Consider the following 18,473-nt stretch of genomic DNA (forward strand, 5'->3'; position numbering starts at 1 on the left):
AAACCAAAAAAACTCTCTGAAGCCAGTTTTCCTTTTCTTTGTGGAAAAGTTGAAGTCCCAGTTACAGCCTGTATAGCGTACTAACCCGGACCTCCCTCTAGAGGGAGACATAGTCCAGCTTTTATACCAATTGCTGCCCCTCTCATCTTTTATTGCCTCTTCCTTTTTCTACAAGACCGCAGTTTGCTCTCAGAAGCAGGTGCGGCTGCTGAACAGAGGTGGCTATTGGGAAGAGAGATCGAGGAAGGCGACGCCGCCTGGTCCTGCCCTCGCATTTTCTAGCTTAACTCAACCTGGAGTGTTGGCACCTGTTTTCTCCCTGCGTTCTCCTTGCACCACACAGGGAAGCCAGTCATTCCGAACTCCCTGGACTTCCAGGCTGGGTGGAATAAGGGGTCTGGGTAGAACAGGGGATTTTGTCCTCTACGGTGACTTTCTAAAAGGTACCCACTAGTGTGTTTTTGACAGTGCAGCACCTAGGGTGCGATGCGGAGAGGAGGCTTCGGTTACTAAACAGCTTCTTTTTATTCTGGGATCTGATTTGTTTCCTCTGCCTTCTCCCCCGCCTCATCTCTTGCTGGTGTTAGATGTTGGAGCTCGCACCTTCTCGGTGGTGACGGTGCCAGCGTACTGGGGACAGGGGGACAGCGGCGATTTTCCTCCCATCCAGCCCATGATGCCTAGAGGAGCAGCGGCTGGTCTGCGTGGGGCTCTGCCCGCAGCACTTCGAGGCGGGATTGAGGGGCTGCAGCTGGCTAGGAGTTGCTGTTAAGTGGACTTGGCGCCAAGTCTCGCAACCTGCATGAGCTGAGACCTATCTGCTAAAAGCCGGAACACAAGCCCCTGCCTGCACCGAGCAACTCCAGCGTCTTGAGGGCGGAGGACAGCGAGCTCGGAGCCTCTCCTCCGTCCTATCCCAAACCTCCCCAGCCACTCTAGCACGCCGGAAACCTGGGACCTGCGAGAGCCAGGGAACTGGAGAAGTACGCGGCGGAGGCTGCTTTCCTGAAGGTGAACTGTTCCGTCCAATTGCCTTTCCCCAGAGAGCAAAAGGGAGGGCGGGAGAGAAGGAACTGAGGATGTGTGCATGTGTATCTGTGTGAGACGACGTGCAGCGAGAGGAAAAGTCGTTACTCGGCGTTTTAAAAGCAAACAAATCAGAGATGGATAAGAGCGGCGATTGCTGCGAGACCGCCTTGATTCTCGCAGCGTGAGGAGCTGAGCGCACCGCGCGCATCCGGCGAGGACAGCGGGCGACCGCGGGCGCTGGCGAGGGCTGGGGACTTCGGCTTCCTCCCTAGTCCACACATCTTTTGATTACTTTGACTCGTGAAAAACGAAAGGAGGAAAGAGACGAGGCTTCCGCACGTCACCTTCCACCCACTTTAAGGGGATTCCAGTTTGGATGTCAAGAGATTCCTGAACCCTTTTTGCTATCGGAGGAGGAAACACGCGCGCGCGCGCACACATACACACACGCACGCTCGGGGCCACACTCACACGCCCTCCACTAGCACACACCTCCAGACTTCGGTTCCTTATGCCCCAGAACGGTAACGGCGGATTGGCATCTTGGAAGCGATGCGAGAGCGATAAGGCTGGCGCGGGTCCGCGGAAGCTGCAGGAGCATCGCTAGGTGTTGCCGCCACCAGGAAGCCGGGCTGCAGGTAGGTGCCGGCCGCGCCTCCCGCCGGCGCTGGGGGCTCGCGCGGCAGCCGGAGGACCTGGGGGTCGGGGGCTGTAGGGAGCTCGCCCGGGGACAGCGAGGGGGTGATAGCAGATGCTAGTTGGGCGGCCCGGGTAGGGGCGGGAGTAGAGGAACGCCTCGGGGGTCAGAGCAAGCGAAGGAGGTTCCGAGAGCCTTGCCCTTCCTCTCTTCTCTGCCCCATTTCTCCTAACACAGAGAGCCACCCGGCCGAGGACTAAAGAGGGTCTTAATTCTATCCCTCTAACTAACCAATCTCGGTTGGTAATCATTTTGGACTCCTAATAAGAAGCTGGGGGTCGCGTATAAGGGATCCTGACATCAATAGCGTTTCAGGTCGTCTTTCTGAAATCCTCACTTTCTGTCTACTTCTGATTATTTCTCGGGCCTGTCTGCAGAAGGTGGGTGTTTCAATGAGGCGATTGCTTTCTCCACCTCTGACTGTTTTCATAAAGAATCATCTGGCTAAGTTCTGGCGCCGTGTCTCCGTAAAGGCTTTACTTAGATTTGGTAGCAGGCGCTTTACTACTGAGATAAAGATCTAGTAAAGGATACTACGGGAGAGGTTTAGGACAAGAATCATTTTAGGAATAGCGTTCAGTAAACAAAACAAAACACACCTTCGAGAAACTAACGGTTTTTCATTTGTTTCCGGATAGATGTCCCTACAATCTTGCTAATACTACACGGTTTTTCTGACCCACTGCTTGCCTGGCCCTTCCCTCTTCTATTCCAGAAGGCCAGGTTCCACCAAGAAGTGTTTTCTTTTAGGCCACTGTCAGTGGGGAACGTGTTATTTCCAGAAACTGCCTTTGCAAAGGAAAGTTTGAGGTCCATCGCCCTCTTTCCCCTAGAACTGCAGGCTGAGCTGTCTGGTCTCCACATAAAGAGGACGAACTGTCGGTGCTTGAGAGCTCCTGAATAGACGCGAAGCTTTCCGAGTCAGTGAGTCAGTATTTCACTTCCTGAGCAAATGTTAAACAATTGCCTGGAGCATGTGGAATCACAGGTGTAGTCACTACAGTAACTAGCTAGCCTCTCTTCACCTGGTGCTGGGTGAGTTGGGCTTGTGGCCATAAGACAGAAAATAATCTTTTTGAGAGTGTTAAATACCGTCTTGAATTTTGCAAGCTCTGTTCTTGAAAAAACAAAGGGAAACCTGTATGCAACCTTTGCTCTGAAAAGTAACCCCAAAGCAGCCAGTGTATAAGGGTCTTTTACTCATGACAAGATGAATTTTAATGACTATTGACTGCATGATAATTATCTGATTCCTGTCTTCCCCAACTAGATTGTTTGAGACATCAGCATTCAGACTGTTATCAATTAACACTTTAAAACTGATCTATTAGGCAGTGTAAGTTAAGACAAATGAGTAATTAATTTAAGATTTCTGTGTAAAGTGCTAAATGGCAATAACTAGCAGAGGAGACTGAAAGCACTTCTAAACCCTTTAAAAACCAGGCACTAAGATTATTTGTATTTATTCCAGCCTTCCCATGTTTGCACATGTACTCTCAGACTGGTGAATCTTTTACAGTTTCAAATCTCACACCTAAGATTATTAAAAATGACCGGACACATTTAATCTTCTCTCTTCCTACTTTATCCTGTTTTGGATCACCTCTTGGGTCAGTAGTTTGCATATTGACCTTTGTAGAATCCTAATTTTTAAAGTCATCACTAGCCATTGAAAGGCCATTACTAACCACACTGGAGTTTATTTTATTTTTATTTTCTTAACCTTCAATGAAAAAAATTGGGTTATATTATTTATAGATATAATACTATGAGAACAGTGTTACACTGCCAACTGACTTCTTAGATATAGTGACTTTTAAGAGGCAGAACACAGTTTTAGTAAGTTGCTTTTTTCAAGTTAGGTTTTTTTTTGAGACTGGAATATAGATTCTTGCCTTTAACACAGTTCTATAGTTTAGGGTGCTTGAACTTACATATTTATACATAGTGCTATGACGTACGTCTCTTAAGGAAGAACCAAAAAACTTGGCATAAAAGCAAACACCTATAGTGCTACAAGTTGTGCTAAAAAGGAACCTAAAGTTACTGAGTTTATGTGATTTTGAAGTTGCAAAGTATTAGCTATTTTAAGTGACAGATTGGAGAGTGAAGATTCATCGAGATCCCATGGATCTATGTCAAGAAAGGTACATATTTCTTGAAGACTGCATAATAGTATTTACTAAACACCAAGTTATAACACAGCTGTAAAAAGATCTGTTTTTAGATATGGCCACTTTTCCTTTTTAAAAATTTATGAAGTGATGAAACTTAGGGGGTGATAGGTTTTATGGAAGTTATTTTGTGTAGTATCAAAGTTTTAGTGGTCCTGGATTCTGTATCTTCAATATAGTATTTTAATTTTGATTCTTTTACCAAGTGTTTTTGAGTATTGAAATGTTAAAAATGCATTTTAGGATTGATTTATCACTAACTGCAAGTTATGGATTATCCTGTATAGATAGGCTAATATGTGCTTCTCTAGCATTTTCCAGGCTTTTTTTTTTTTTTTTTTTTTTAATCATGAGCTCTGATAAAAGGTACTGTCAGATTCTGCCTAAATTCGGCTGTGGTAGCAAACTGATGGGCATTTGCCTCTCTAAAACATGTCCCAAACTAAGAATGTTCTAAAGTGTCATCAGTTTATTTCTAATATATTTGAGATGATGAAACCACCAGAGTGCAAACAGTTCAGTGCCCCTGCTTTTACTTCTCCAGTATTTTATTAGGGATGCCTCATTAAGTCGCATTATTCTGCGGCTGTTTTGTTCGTTGAAGAGTCAAGTAAAAATAAGGAACGTGACTGTGCAATGCAGTTTAGTTTTCTAGGTGAAAACCCATAAGTTGAAGTAAAATAAGCATCTAACGTAGTCCCCTTTGGTCTATACCTGACATTTACAAATGCAGTTCATCAACCTGTTATTTGTAGGGCTCCATCAAAACAAAGAGAAGAAAGGCATTAACACACTGTTTCTAGATATGAAGGCCAAACCAGCTGCATCAACCTCATATCTGGTCCACAAAGCTGCACAGTGTTTCATGAAATATATATTGTTTATGAACCATTGATTTTAATGCCAGGTATGAATTTGCCATTTTGTTTGAAAATTCTTTGATTTATTTTGAACTACTTGGAGCACTTGGAACTGTACCACTGAAAGAGTAATGTATTCTCACAGTGAATCTTTTGAGAGAACAGTCTTACTTTAGGTTTAGAATGCAGTCTGAAATAAGGGAGAGGGAAGGTCAGGCCCAGCAAACAGTAGCCTAGGAGTTGGTTTTGGTGTTTAAGTTGTCATTGACCACTGGTAATTTTTAGAAAGTCTGATTCTGTTCATTTGACACAATGAGTCAGTGCTCTTGTCAATGAAATATAGCTAACAATTTTTGTCTTCTCCTCATTCTTGACAGAAATTTTAAGAGGAATGGTTAGACTTAATTGGAATGTGAAGAAAAATGGTATTTAAATACTTTTTTCTGGCAATATGACTCTAATCTCTACTTCTATATGTTTCTATATGTACATGCATACACACATATGCATTTAATGGGACCCATGTATTGAAGGGGCAAGAAGGCCTTTAAAAAATGTCTACATTTTAAAGGTACCTAATTTTTCACTCTTTCACATGATTTGACCTACAGTGCAACCGTAGCTGTCATTTAACAAGGTTGCTTATAACTGAGCTTTAATCTTTGAGCCACTGTTGCAGGCAGTATTTTTTGTCTTCAGTTCTCTCTTTTGGCGATATTTTTATTCATTAGGCTACAAATGCAAAACAAAATCAGTTTTGTCCTCTATGTAAGGGCTTTTTGGAATGTGTTTATTGACACCATGACTGGCAATCTCAACACATTTTAAACAGTGAATATATCTATATTCTTTTTATTAAATATGTACCTCTGCAGTCAAAACACAAACTGTGCATTACATTAGAGAATGCTATTCTGGTTTCAAATGGTATCTATACAATTTCCAGAAACATATTGATATTACACTCCAAGTTTGTTAAATTTCCTAAACTCAGCCACTTCCAATGTGTGTACTACAGGTATGTGTTGGATTTTACCCTATACTACAAGTGTAGGCCACCTAGTGATTGGAATTAGTGAAAATTTTATGCAGTTGATTTTTATTAATATTTAAAAAATAGAAGACTTTCAGGTTACTTGGGATTCATATTAGACATGAATATAAGCTATAAGGAGAGTATTCCATTTTATTCACAATTATCCATATGGGGTATATAATATTACTCGGGAATCAGAGCTTATATGCTTTTATTTGATAAAGTCCTTTTAATCACTTCCTTTAGTCTCCTACATTGCTCCATAGCACCTGTAGGTATTTCATGATTTACCCTCAATGGCCAGTTAGAGAAGGTACATCGCCCTTTCCCGTAGCGATAGCCAAAACATACTTATTCAATTACATTTATATTTACAGTTCTCCTTTTACACAGTAGATTTTGGAAACTTTTTATATATAGAGAGATTGGATAATGTGATAATGCTGCCTTCTTAGCAATTATAGTGGTAGGCTGAATTAGGTACTTTGACAAAATGGGGACAATCAGCCCAACAAGTTTCCTTTGCTCTTTTATCTTCTTGAGCTACATAAAGCTAAGTCTTCATATAAAGCCTGGAGAGTGCAAAGTAGCTTTTGATGAATGCAAGGTTTGTTTTACTAAATATTTTTGAGCGTTTTTCCCTGCTATGAACTAGTCACTGTATAGCTGCATGCATGTGAATGGGCAACTGTGTTGACCTTTAAAGGTCATGCAAAGATTCTAAGCCTTACCATTTGCAGTGTTAATTGCCTATGGCCTCCTGTTGCTGCATATGGAGCTTTCTGTTGAGTTTAATAATACAGAACAGATTATGGAGCTAGCAGATTATACAGCTCTTTGTAAGTGAATTCATGAAGATATCCATGGTAGGCACTGTGGCAGAAGATTTTTTGAAAAGCGTATATGTGCTTTAAAGTTAAAATTTTTGAGCAGAATCACCTGGGCTATGAGAAGATAGATTATTTCTGGTACAAAAAACTGATCATTGAAAATTATTTTTGTGTAAAAACTGTGCTTTGGTTTTATTTGGCTCTGACTGAGTTTTCACTCTAAACATTCTTCTTGGAGATCCGCAAAAGAATTGTACTCAAATATTGGAGAAAACATAGGCTTGTCCTTTCCTGCTCTGTTACAATAAAGACCATCTAGATGAGAAAAGCAAGGTGTGTTATTTGTCCTAGTCTGCATTATCCTGGCTTTGTGTCTTTTGACTTTATAGACTGGAGTAAGCAAAGACAGGCAACTACAAAAGGGTTATGTGGTCATAGGAATAGTAATAATGAAATCTCAGTCTAGTAATAGAACACTGAGACTGTTAGAATATGTTCTTCAAGATAACAAGCCCTTTAAATCCCTAGAACTTATGTCTACTCAAATAATAGAGCTTTGTCCATTGATGTAGCCAGTTTGGGACTGCTCAGATCAGTCAAGAATTCAGAAGTGGTCGATTTAGATCACTGGAGGAAAGCAACATACATACTTATATTTTTAGTTTATATTCGTTTAAGACAGTTCCAAATTATTTAAGGTAAAAAACCTAATTATTGTTACTATTTCCTTCTTAGTTTAGTTTTACCTTTTCGTAGGAGTATGACGGATGGCACACTCAAATTTGTTGGTGCTGAAGAGTTTAGTAAATTCTTTCTGAGAATGGCCATCAGACAGATCAGCAGCAGTGACCTGGTCCTGCTTTGGTTTGTGCTTTCTTCAGAAAGTTGGCTTGAATTGAGTGGAACAGTTCTAACTTTAGTTTTCTTTCATGGCATATAAGGAGAAAGGAGGTAGCTGATCTACCTTTTAGGCAGGCAATCCAAAGGCCAAGGGTATTGACATCTCAGACTCTGGAAACAGAGGCCCCATTTTGGGCAGCTTTAAGTTCAAGGAAAATTCTAGCCTAATTTTTTTTTTTTCTAGCTTTAGGTCCTGAAATGTTACATCACAGTTTCCTGCTAAGAAGCATATTTAGCATTTGTTGCAAACTTCTTTTAGATTGATTGTTGGTGTGTGTATAAATACACCAGAACTGGGTCAAAATTTAGACTTTGCTATTTGAAGATATATTTGCTCATCACATTATTTGTTGAGGGGTTAAAATTCATCTACTAGCATTTTGGTTAGCAAATAAATTTTGAACATGATTTTTATAAAACCCGTGTGGTACCGTGGTGAGAGCTCTGGACATCCTTTTGTAGCTCTACCAATAAATAACCACATAAGCACAAGAAAATCACTTTACTTCTCTGTGCCTCAGTTTCTCAGCAATATATTTTGTTCATTCAAGTTTTCAAGATAATTGAAAATGTATTTTTTGTTGTGTCCTGACCTATTAAGCTTCATGGTATGGGAAGTGTAGTAATGTTGCAGTAGACGCCTTTATTTAGAAAGTCAAGAGATGGCTAGCACAGAAAGTTCCTGGAACACCAGTAAATTTTCCAGAAATGCTTTTCAGTAAGCAGTTTGTCAAAGTTCAGTTTTATATGATTGGGATGGTGATGATGATAATGATGATTATGATGACGACTAAAGACTATAGATGAAGGGACACAAAATCGAATCAGACTAACTCTTATTCTGTTTATCCATTTTTCCTAATTTGCATGATGCTCTTTTGTTGCGGAACAAGTTGTTAACAGGCCTTGAGTCTTTGGTTTGTTGGAGTTACATGTCTCTTCTCTACTGCTGGTTTTCAGAGTCACCGAAAGAAAATGATTTGGTTGATTAACCCAAACAGAACTAGGTTACCAAATGAATAATCTTCATATACCTGTTGATAATTAAACACCTTCATTCAAAAATCTGCATGTCAACTTTTGACAATTTATAATCCTTGGGAAAGTTCATAGATCTATTCAATGTCTTGAACACTCACTAGGTGCTTGGGGGGTATTTCAGTAAACAAAGATACAGAATTTACCATTTTAGTATAATACTTGACATTTTGAAATGAATCTGGAGGAATGGTTCAACAATGTATTTGTGTTATAGCTGCTCTTACTATTCTTGTTTATAACTGAAGTATAGTTCCAAAAAGAAATAGTTAAAATATCTGAGTTGGAATGAGTTGTGAAGGATAATATCACAGTATATATTTAAGGTGAGGTAATGTGTAGTTAAGTGGGTTGATTCTAGCTCAAAAGATGGATTTTCAAACCAATGTAACACAAACAATGGCTCCTTTTCCTGTTTTATGTACATGAAAGAAATAAATTCAGATAGGCTGAATGACTTGATCAGTGACATGATGCGCCTTAGAGACTCTTAAAGGGGTTGCAAATTCAAATGTGCATAGGAGTCTGGCTATGTGAATCAATGAGGCTGGCCAAATGGAAGATGACAAATGGCAACAGACACTCAGTCTCAGCTACAGTGTTGGGGAGACTGTGGGGAATGGTAGAGATTCTGGCCAACATTCAGAATGGGAGAACTGAGCCTTGGCTCCACTTGTTGCCATGCCAGAATGTGGGCCTGGTGTTGCTAGATTTTCTAAATTGTAGAAGAGGACTTAGAAGTGTAGAATTTCTAATGCGGAAGTTTTAGATTTATAAATGATGCTATTCAAATTTGAAATACTGGGTGGGCCAACAGACATGTGTGCAGGCTCTATGTAGGCCAAGGGCCATGAGTGTGTCACTGTTGACAGAGGGTTATGTGAAGACAGCTAGCTAGGGAGATATGTGTATGCCTGCCCTTCTGTCATCTGTAGCCACAATTCTCCAACCCCAGTTGCATCTGGAGCCAAGGTGGTTGACAGCAAAAGTCTTAGCTGGAAGAGCTGACTGATCATAATGAGTGGTTCAATCTCACCCCCTGTTTTAGTTTTCTTCTTATTGACTCATTGTACCGTTGATGCTGAACTCATGTTGATGCTGGTGGTACTTTGGAGGGTTTAAGCAATGTGCTGGGAATATAGAAGTTTAAGTGTATGCCAGATATCTGGAATAGCTCTATCGTTCCGTAAAACCATTTCCTTTAGATCAGTGCTTCTTAAAGTTGGAAATGCACACTAATCACCTGGGAAATTTTGCTAAAATGCAGGTTCTGCAGTGGGGCCTGGAGATACTGCATTTCTGATAAGCTCCTGGGTGGAGCTAATGCTGCTGGCACTGGAGTTGAAAAGTTTTAGAGAGTTTCTTCACCTGAATTTCACTCCATGCAAGCAGAAAGGCTCCTACTATTACTTCTCTGACAGGCTTCTCCTTGTAGTAAGCAGCCTAAACTTGGCTACCGACCTCAAGCACTTTTTTCAAAGGCTCTTTAATTTGCGCATAGAATTCATAAGCGTTATGCTTAGTTTTCTAGTCTTCTATTTAGAGAGCATATTTTCCCCAAAAAACATGTCAGAAATTGCCTTTTCTTCACATAGTAATGAAAATTTCATTTATTTCCTACAGTTTGAAGAAATAAGTTTATTTTATAAGTAAGGCATTATCTTAAACACAGATTTAGTCCAGTATACAAGTCAGTTTTAGCTCCTCAAATCATTTTTGTAATTTCAACAGTAATTGCTTTCTATAAGTTTAAATGTCACAATTTTGGCCACAATATCTTGATTTTTGTTCAATTTAAGTAGTTATTAGGAATATGTGGGAGTATGGAGTTGGAAAAAGATGGTTTTCCTTGTGTGTTTTATTGTGCTTATAACTTTTGAAGTGAATCTCTCTCCTTTTCTTTTTTGCTCTGCTAATCAATCCTAAATAGCTTTCCAAAAAAAGTGATTTATTTAACATCGAAGGCATAATAACTTATTATGTAGGGTATTTGACTTTTTTATAATTAATTTTTTTTTCTAAACCAGTTTTACTAATGCCAGAGGTGTTGTATCTCAAATGTGTAACTTGATTCAACTGAGAGATGACCTAGATCTCATGTTACAAGCCCAGTTAAAAAAAAATTCTGTTGCCAGTTTTATCAATGTCCTGGAAATTCTCAGGTTTTCTTCTTGGTATGTTAATTTCAATCTGAGATTAGATTTAGACATGTCAGAGGGAAGCAGTTTGTTTTCTTGCATGCTGTATGATTAAAATAGTTTGTAATAGTAATGCTATTAAATCTTACTCAACTTCTTTTAAGTGCTTTAAAAGTTTCTATTACATTGAATAGCTTTGTTCATAGCTGAGTAATGATGTGAATTGATTTTATTGAATCTGTTAGACTGTAAGTTCTGTGGAGGCAGAACCATAAACATGTTTCTATTGATTCCTGGTGCTTAGCACAGTGTCTGGCATCTAACAGGTACTTAATACATTTAACAGGAAAATGATCAATAGTTCATGTTGATAGAATGTCTCTCTATATGTTGCTTCAATGTGTGAGGAAGTATTATATGAACTGTCATTTATTCTAATTGTGTTCAGTGTGGCTGTGTGTGTGAGAGAAAGAGGGTTTATTTTGACTTGGAATTTCCATCCCTAACCTGAAAGGTATATTGGCATTAAAAAAATAAATGCATTCTAGTCAAAACATCAAAGACAAAAACCAAAATGAGCATGCTGACCGATATTCCATTCTCTACAATTTATTGTAACCTGGAGGTTTAGAGACTACGTGTGCTTATGATTCTGCTGTTGTATAAATTAAATAATATTTGTCAATGTCAAACTTAAGTGTTGTTAATAACATATGGAATATATTTTGATTGCTCTTGTCAGTGACTTGACTCATCATTCATTAGGGAACTTAAAGCCATTTATTCTTATCCACATAATTACCATTTTCATAATTTATCATGAGCCAGATTTCCTTCACTCTTTCACCTTCAGAAACACTATTGACTGTGATATCATTGTTCTTGGTTTCAGCAATATTGAAAATTACTGGTGTTCTAATTTTAAATGCTATTTTTTACAGATAGTATGCGTTCAAGTATTGTTTTTATTTTAGTTCTTCTGGGTTAAGCAGAGCTTTTAAATGCTTGCCACCATAGATGATTTCACAAAATTAAAATTCTTTGACTGTAACTGAATATGAAGGAAACTCATGTGTATCATAAAACCCAAAAAAGTCAACTGTTTAGTTCATTAAACATTTAAAGTTGGATTGTGTTGTTTTCATTGTAAAAGATTACATTAAATTGTATATATTAGCATCCCTATATGCTTCAAAATGTGCTCAAAGACCTTAGACATAAGGTCTTCACTTTGAAATATAAAACATATTTTTGGAACTTTTTACTGTGAGTCAAAGTAAAGGCTTTATGCTGACTAGATCTGATTTTTCTTGGTATTGTTCAAAAACATACTTTATAATTAAGATCTAAGGCTATTGAACTAGGGCCATTGTGGAACGTATTGAAAAAGATCTATGCTTCCCCAACTCAATCTCAAATATGAAGTTAATGAAAAATTTAAGTACTGTATAGTACTGAAAGATTTTCAAAATCAATAAGTAGAATTAAAGTCAAGCTTAATGTATATTGGTGAATTTTTCCTTGGAGCAAAGTTTCTCTTATATTTCTAGGAAGGCTATTTAAGTTATAGTCATCTTTGTCTGGTATCTTTCCTAGCAGCTGATTACATCTAGTCTTTAAACTCAGGGTTTGTGGCTAATATTTCACTTTGTATTTTGCGAAATCTGCTTCAAGTTCATGGAGTAGATGGTATGGCAGACGAGTAAAATGAAAGCAGGAAGCAGACTGAATAGCTGGCAATCAGGGATTAAAAAGGTGGCAGGGTTAGCATTTTACAGGATATAGTGGGGAAAAGGTAACAGATAGGGACCAGATGGAATGAAAGGGAAGAAAAAAGGTCAGAATGGAAGTTTGTTCTAGCTAGAATTTTTATACAAGAAGAAGAGGAAATGACCTTAGAGAGAAGGAAAAAGTTAGACAAAGAATGCAACCATTATAATTCTTGGAACAAAGAGGCAAAATGGCAATAAACTAAAGTTACAGGGGAGAGAAAGATGTATGGTGCCAAATGAATTTTTCCTTCTTGACCTTGTAAAAATTCTATCCTGGAATAGGAACTTTCTATGAAGGTGTTTTTTTTTGTTTTGTTTTGTTTTGTTCTTTAACCAAACTAAAAGACTGGATTCTAGTTCTGCCTCTAGATAGTCAACCCTAAAAAAGTTACTGAACGTTTTTGTGATCAGTTTTTTCAACGTAATGATTACTTAGATCCCTCTAAACTTTATAAGTCAAAGATGACCATAGGCCATCCTTCTGTGCTTCTGTTCTGTCCCCTGAACGTTATCTTAGACCATGCTCTGTCTGCGTCCTTCCTGGACTGTGAAATTCTTGAGATTTGGAAATGTTTTGTTCTTCACCTTGTACCACCTAAGCCTAGCTTAGAACATACTCAGGCATTTAATAAGAGTTTTATTAATTGATCTTTAATTTTTTTATTCTAAAATTCTAGATTTTTCATCTACATAATAAACAACAGTGTATTCCAGAGGCATAACTAATAACCACATTTGCATGCTGCTTATTGTTATAAAACACTTTCATGCATGTGATTTTATTTGATATCTAAAATCGCTGTGAGATCAGGATAACTGCTATCCTCAATTTCAGGTAAGGAAATTGATGGAGACTGGTAAAAATCGCAACTAGTGAGTACCAAGAAGTTGGCTTGAATTCAAAGCCTAACTGTTATAGGAAAAAATTCTCTATGTGTCTCTCAAGACACTAGGTATCCTACAGTTCTGTAATATCTTTTCCAGTTCAGTTCAGTCACTCAGTCATGTCTGACTCTTTGCGACCCCGTGAATCGCAGCACGCCAGGCCTCCCTGTTCATCACCAACTCCCAGAGTAATATCTTTATAAGCATGAAGAATTAAAGATTTTAAAATTTAAAAAATAAAAAACTAAAAAAAAAATAATAATTTAGGGGCAATTTATATCCTATGGTTGAGGTTTTGATATAAAATTATAAAAAAAAAAAAAGTGAATAGTCCTGGAAGATAATGTCTCCCTCTGAATCACAGGGCAGATTTGCTTACTGTCCAGCATTAATAAAAATAATGTCTCCCTCCAAGGCAAAGGGCACATCTACTAGTAGTTTATTATAAAAGATTTCCTAAACCCGAGGTTCCACAAAGCAGTTCATATGCATCGTCCATATGGGCTGTTTTGTACTGTACCTGTGGGACTTGGTGGCAAAGGAACTGACTCAAAGTGATGTTCTTGCTTCTTGCTGTGTAATAGCACCTCTATCTTTTCACCAAGGGTCTTGTGTCTTTTGCCATTAGTTCTGGGGTCCTTCTTGAGACCCATCCTTCTCTGATATTTAGGAAGATCCTTTGGAGGTACTATAAAGGTCAAATTCCATGAGGGTTTGGAATAGGAAGTCAGGGAGACCAGCTAGAGAGCAAGTGAGAAATGGCAAGAATTTGAAGAAAGAAGTTGGAAGAAGGGAGGAAGAAAAGGCAAAATTTAGATGTAGGAGATGGAGCCAGCTGATCATGGAGACTAAATGTGTAAAAGAGGGAGAGAGAGAGTTGAGGATAGGTCTTTGCTTGGGTGACTAGTACTGTCTTACACAGTGTGGCCTCCAAAGTTAGCCTAGTGTATCTAGATGAAGATAGCTGGTTGAATTTTAAGCGTTTTGAGTTTGAGGTGCCCTTGGGATATCCAAGAGCAAGTCTAAATAAGTAGTGGTAAATTTGGGTCTGGTGTTTGGGACAGAATTATGGTTTAGACATGGGGATTTGGGAGTCATCAGGGTACATGTTGCTATTGAAACCTAATTAGATGTGATCTCCAGGAAGAGTGTTTAACAAAACACCAAGGAGAGAGCCCTGGGGAACAATGAAATATAGAAAGGAATCTCAGCTCTTTTTTTATGTCATAAAGAAGAGTCACCTTTCTCTCTACTTGTTTTCTCTCTGAGATTTTGCTCAGCTTGCTACAACTTGGCCTCATAAACTAAGGGGTCCACCTTTCCTGTTAAGCTCTGCTGTATAGAGATGCTGATGGTAGCAGGAGAGAGCAGTGGAGGAAAAGTGGGGAGCATGCCTGGGGTTCCTTATTTCCATTTTCCCCTCTGCTGTCCCTGGATATCATTGTGTTTTAAGGCTGTACTCCTCAGGACTGTTGGAGAAGGAAACGGCAACCCACTCCAGTATTCTTGCCTAGAAAATCCCATGGACAGAGGAGCCTGGCGGGCTGCTTGCTGTCCATGGGGTCGCACAGAGTTGGACACAACTGAAGCGCCTTAGCGTGCATGCATGCACTGGAGAAGGAAATGGCAACCCACTCCAGTATTCTTGCCTGGAGAATCCCAGGGATGGGGGAGCCTGGTGGGCTGCCGTCTGTGGGGTACATACAGACTTGGACACAACTGAAGCGACTTAGCAGCAGCAGCAACCTCAGGACTGTCATGGACAAGCACAATATGAGGGGATAAGGACCTTTCCCCTGTGGTCTTTACTCTTTATGGAGATCTATAGACATTTTAAAAATTAAAAATTTGAGCTTTTACAACATTCCAGGCACTGTACGAAACACTTCATGAATTATCTAATATACACAGTAATTCCAGAAGAAGGTACTACTGTTATCCCTATTTTGTAAATAAGTGGCTTGACCAAGACTGCCCAGCTTGTAAGAAGCAGGCAAATCTTGAATCATCCTGCCTTCAGGGCTCAGTTTTTAACCATATAGTACTGCATCTAAGTCATATTTTTGGAAAAGTAGACCCATTCTGCTTAACACACTGCTGGTTAAAACACTGTCTTGATTCAAATTATTTCTACCTAAACATCCTAAGTAGGTCTTGTCTCTCTAAGTTTAGAATTGTATCATTAAAATTACACCATAACATCCATAGCATTCTTTGAATATCTCTTAGATTTCCCATATGTAGCTTTGTATGGTCCTCCAATTTCATATGATAAGACATTAAATAATGAGATAAAGAGCTAGCATTCAAGAAAATGTGAACAATTTATTCATATATTCAAATATTTGTTCCTTTGAATCAAAAAAGGAAAAGCCCCAATTTCGAAACAAATGTGAGCTCAAGTGTGTCTTTTTCTGGAATTTAAATTCAGGCTGAAACATTCTATTACATTTGTCTTACAAAAATCTCTCTTGGGCTCTTGGTTATATAAGAAATGGGTTTCTTAAGGGTAGAGTGGGAATAGCTTAGGCAGCAGTCCTGGCTGCCAAACTCAGTTGCCTCTGTAGAACATCAATATAAGACTAATTAGATGCTAAATGCTTGGTGAGTATTGAACAGTGCAATCTTCTAATTTTCTGATTAATGACAAAGCTTCATGGAAACATTAATTATATTGGAAGAATTCAGACAATCCCATTTTTGAGTAAAACAGAAAATATATATGTAAATGGATTTTTTTCCCCCTAATAATATAGCAGCAGACACTCCATGGTCACATGAATAGTAGGTTCCTATTCTTGAGGGTTATGGATGTTTTTAATAATGACAAAATTGAAGGAGGAGTACTGTATTATAGCTACATTATATTTTCTTTGGAATCTGTCTTTAAAGCTCAGTGTTAGAAAAGAACATATTGAATCTTTTTTTTTAAATGAGAAGTATCATGCAATGCAATTATATATATGTATATATATGTTCAGAATATATATGCTTTATATTCTCTTTGTATACTTCCTTGGTCTGAATTATTTGCTTCTAGAATGGATTAGTAGTTGATGATAATTCGTCTTATTTATCAATACTTTGAGTATCACTCTAAATTATACTCTAAAACTATAAAAAGCCCTAGCTAGAAAGTTTTGTTAGTAAGAGAAAGGTCTCTTGGGAAAGATATGATTTAAAATCATAATAAACAACAGTGTACTTTCACTTGAGGAGCCACTTTGTTGAAGATGACAGGGCAGTTTTATTTCAAACGACTGGGGATATGGCAAAGTGAAAATGTGGTATAAAAGGAGCTTATTGTAGATACACAATAACTTCAGAAAAGAAGGAAAATGTGCAGTTCAAAGAAATGATATAATCAGAGCAATCAGTAGGCATTTTGAATATTTTTCTTTACTCATTTTATTATAACATTTACACCTGATTCCCTTCCCTGCCACAATATAATAGTTCTAAATTGGGAAAAAGCCTTGGGAATGTAGGATCCAAAAGTCTCATCTTATAAATGAGGTCTCAAGGTCGAAGAAGTGGCCTAATGTGCTAAAGGGCGTAGAAATAGTGTCAGATCCAGGTCTGGAACCTAGTTTTTCAGATTTCCTGAAGGGATGTTTCCACTGCAGATACACTTCATCAGTTTTTCATGGAGTCAAAGGTCTGGAAGGGAGTTTCAGAGGGCACCTAATCTATCTTACTTTCTTACACTGATTTAGAAAGTTATGTGAACATTGATCCAATTAAGGAAAAAAGATCTACAGAGAAAAGAATGCTAAAATTTCATTCAATAATTTATTCTAGAGTTTAGTACCCTGTTTGTCAATATATGTTGGCACAGTTGTTTATGGAGCACCTACTATGTGTCAGGCACTATGCTATGTGCTGGAGATACTTAGTAAAGCAGAAAGAGTCCTTATTTCTTGGGAGTTTTTAATCCAGTAGAGCTAATACACATACATGTATATATGCATATTCATATAGACACAAATATATTTGCATATTAGGGTAAGGCTCTATCTTCAAATATTTAGAAAATAGTGTTGTATCAATGGACAGACATACAAGGTGTAAGATTTTGATTCAAAAGGAGAAAAATATTGGAATTATTTAGAGCTGTCTGAAGATTAAGAGCTTTAGAAAGTGGTGATTTTATAACATTGGGGTGCTCATGAAAGTGCAACTGGACAGCTTCCAGGAGAGCATTATTTTGGAGGCATTCGAATGCTAGATGGACCTTTGATTAAGTTATTTTTCTTTGAACTTTATGGCAAAAATTAAATTCTTTGCCCAGTGGATTTTATTTAGGTTTCATTTTATTTGATTTCTCTGACATTTGATTTAGATGGCCATTACCTTCTTCTCCAGCTCAACTTCCCTCCCAACCCCCACAGGCTTAATAAACAATATTTGTGGTTCCTTTCTTAATTCTGTGGTCTTTCTTTAGAACCTCTTTTGCTGGCTCCTTTTCCTCAGTTGTTGTTTAGTCCCTCAGTCATGTCTGACTTCCTTGAAATAATGATGTTTCCTAGTACTCTGTCCTTAGAATATCTACATATTCATATTTCCTTGATCTTATTTACTCTCATCACTTAACTAGTGCCATTGTGTTGCTGATTTCCAAATCTGAGTTTCCAAGCAAGAGTTTTTCAATTGAAATATCCAACTGTATACTACACCTCTCTATCTGGATGTCTCAGATTGAACTCATTCTCTACTGTCTCAAAATTCTTCCGTGTTTTCCTTTGTCACCAAGTAATATTTAAATCTAACTAAAAGTTGTTTCGGAGAAGATGATGGCACCCCACTCCAGTACTCTTGCCTGGAAAATCCCATGGACGGAGGAGCCTGGTAGGCTGCAGTCCATGGGGTCACTAAGAGTCGGGCACGACTGAGCTATTTCACTTTCTCTTTTCACTTTCATGCATTGGAGAAGGAAATGGCAGCCCACTCCAGTGTTCTTGCCTGGAGAATCCCAGGGACAGGGGAGCCTGGTGGGCTGCCATCTATGGGGTCCCGCAGAGTTGGGAAGCGACTTAGCAGTAGCAGCAGCAAAAGTTGTTTCAAAGCAGTGAATTTGCAACGCTGGAGAAGTTGATTATGTATCAATCACCATG

General features: G+C 38.6%; 1 protein-coding gene across 1 annotated transcript in view; it reads left to right on the forward strand.

Annotated features, from left to right (window-relative positions):
• The window catches only part of FAM19A2 (family with sequence similarity 19 member A2, C-C motif chemokine like), a 568,280-nt gene continuing 551,321 nt past the window's right edge, over nucleotides 1,515–18,473 (forward strand). Inside the window, exon 1 of the mRNA XM_005680252.3 lies at nucleotides 1,515–1,667. The gene's annotated coding sequence lies outside the window, so the exon portion shown is untranslated. The remainder of the gene's footprint in view (nucleotides 1,668–18,473) is intronic.

This window comes from Capra hircus, chromosome 5 (genome assembly GCF_001704415.2).
Source record: "Capra hircus breed San Clemente chromosome 5, ASM170441v1, whole genome shotgun sequence".
NCBI classification, from domain to species: domain Eukaryota; kingdom Metazoa; phylum Chordata; class Mammalia; order Artiodactyla; family Bovidae; genus Capra; species Capra hircus.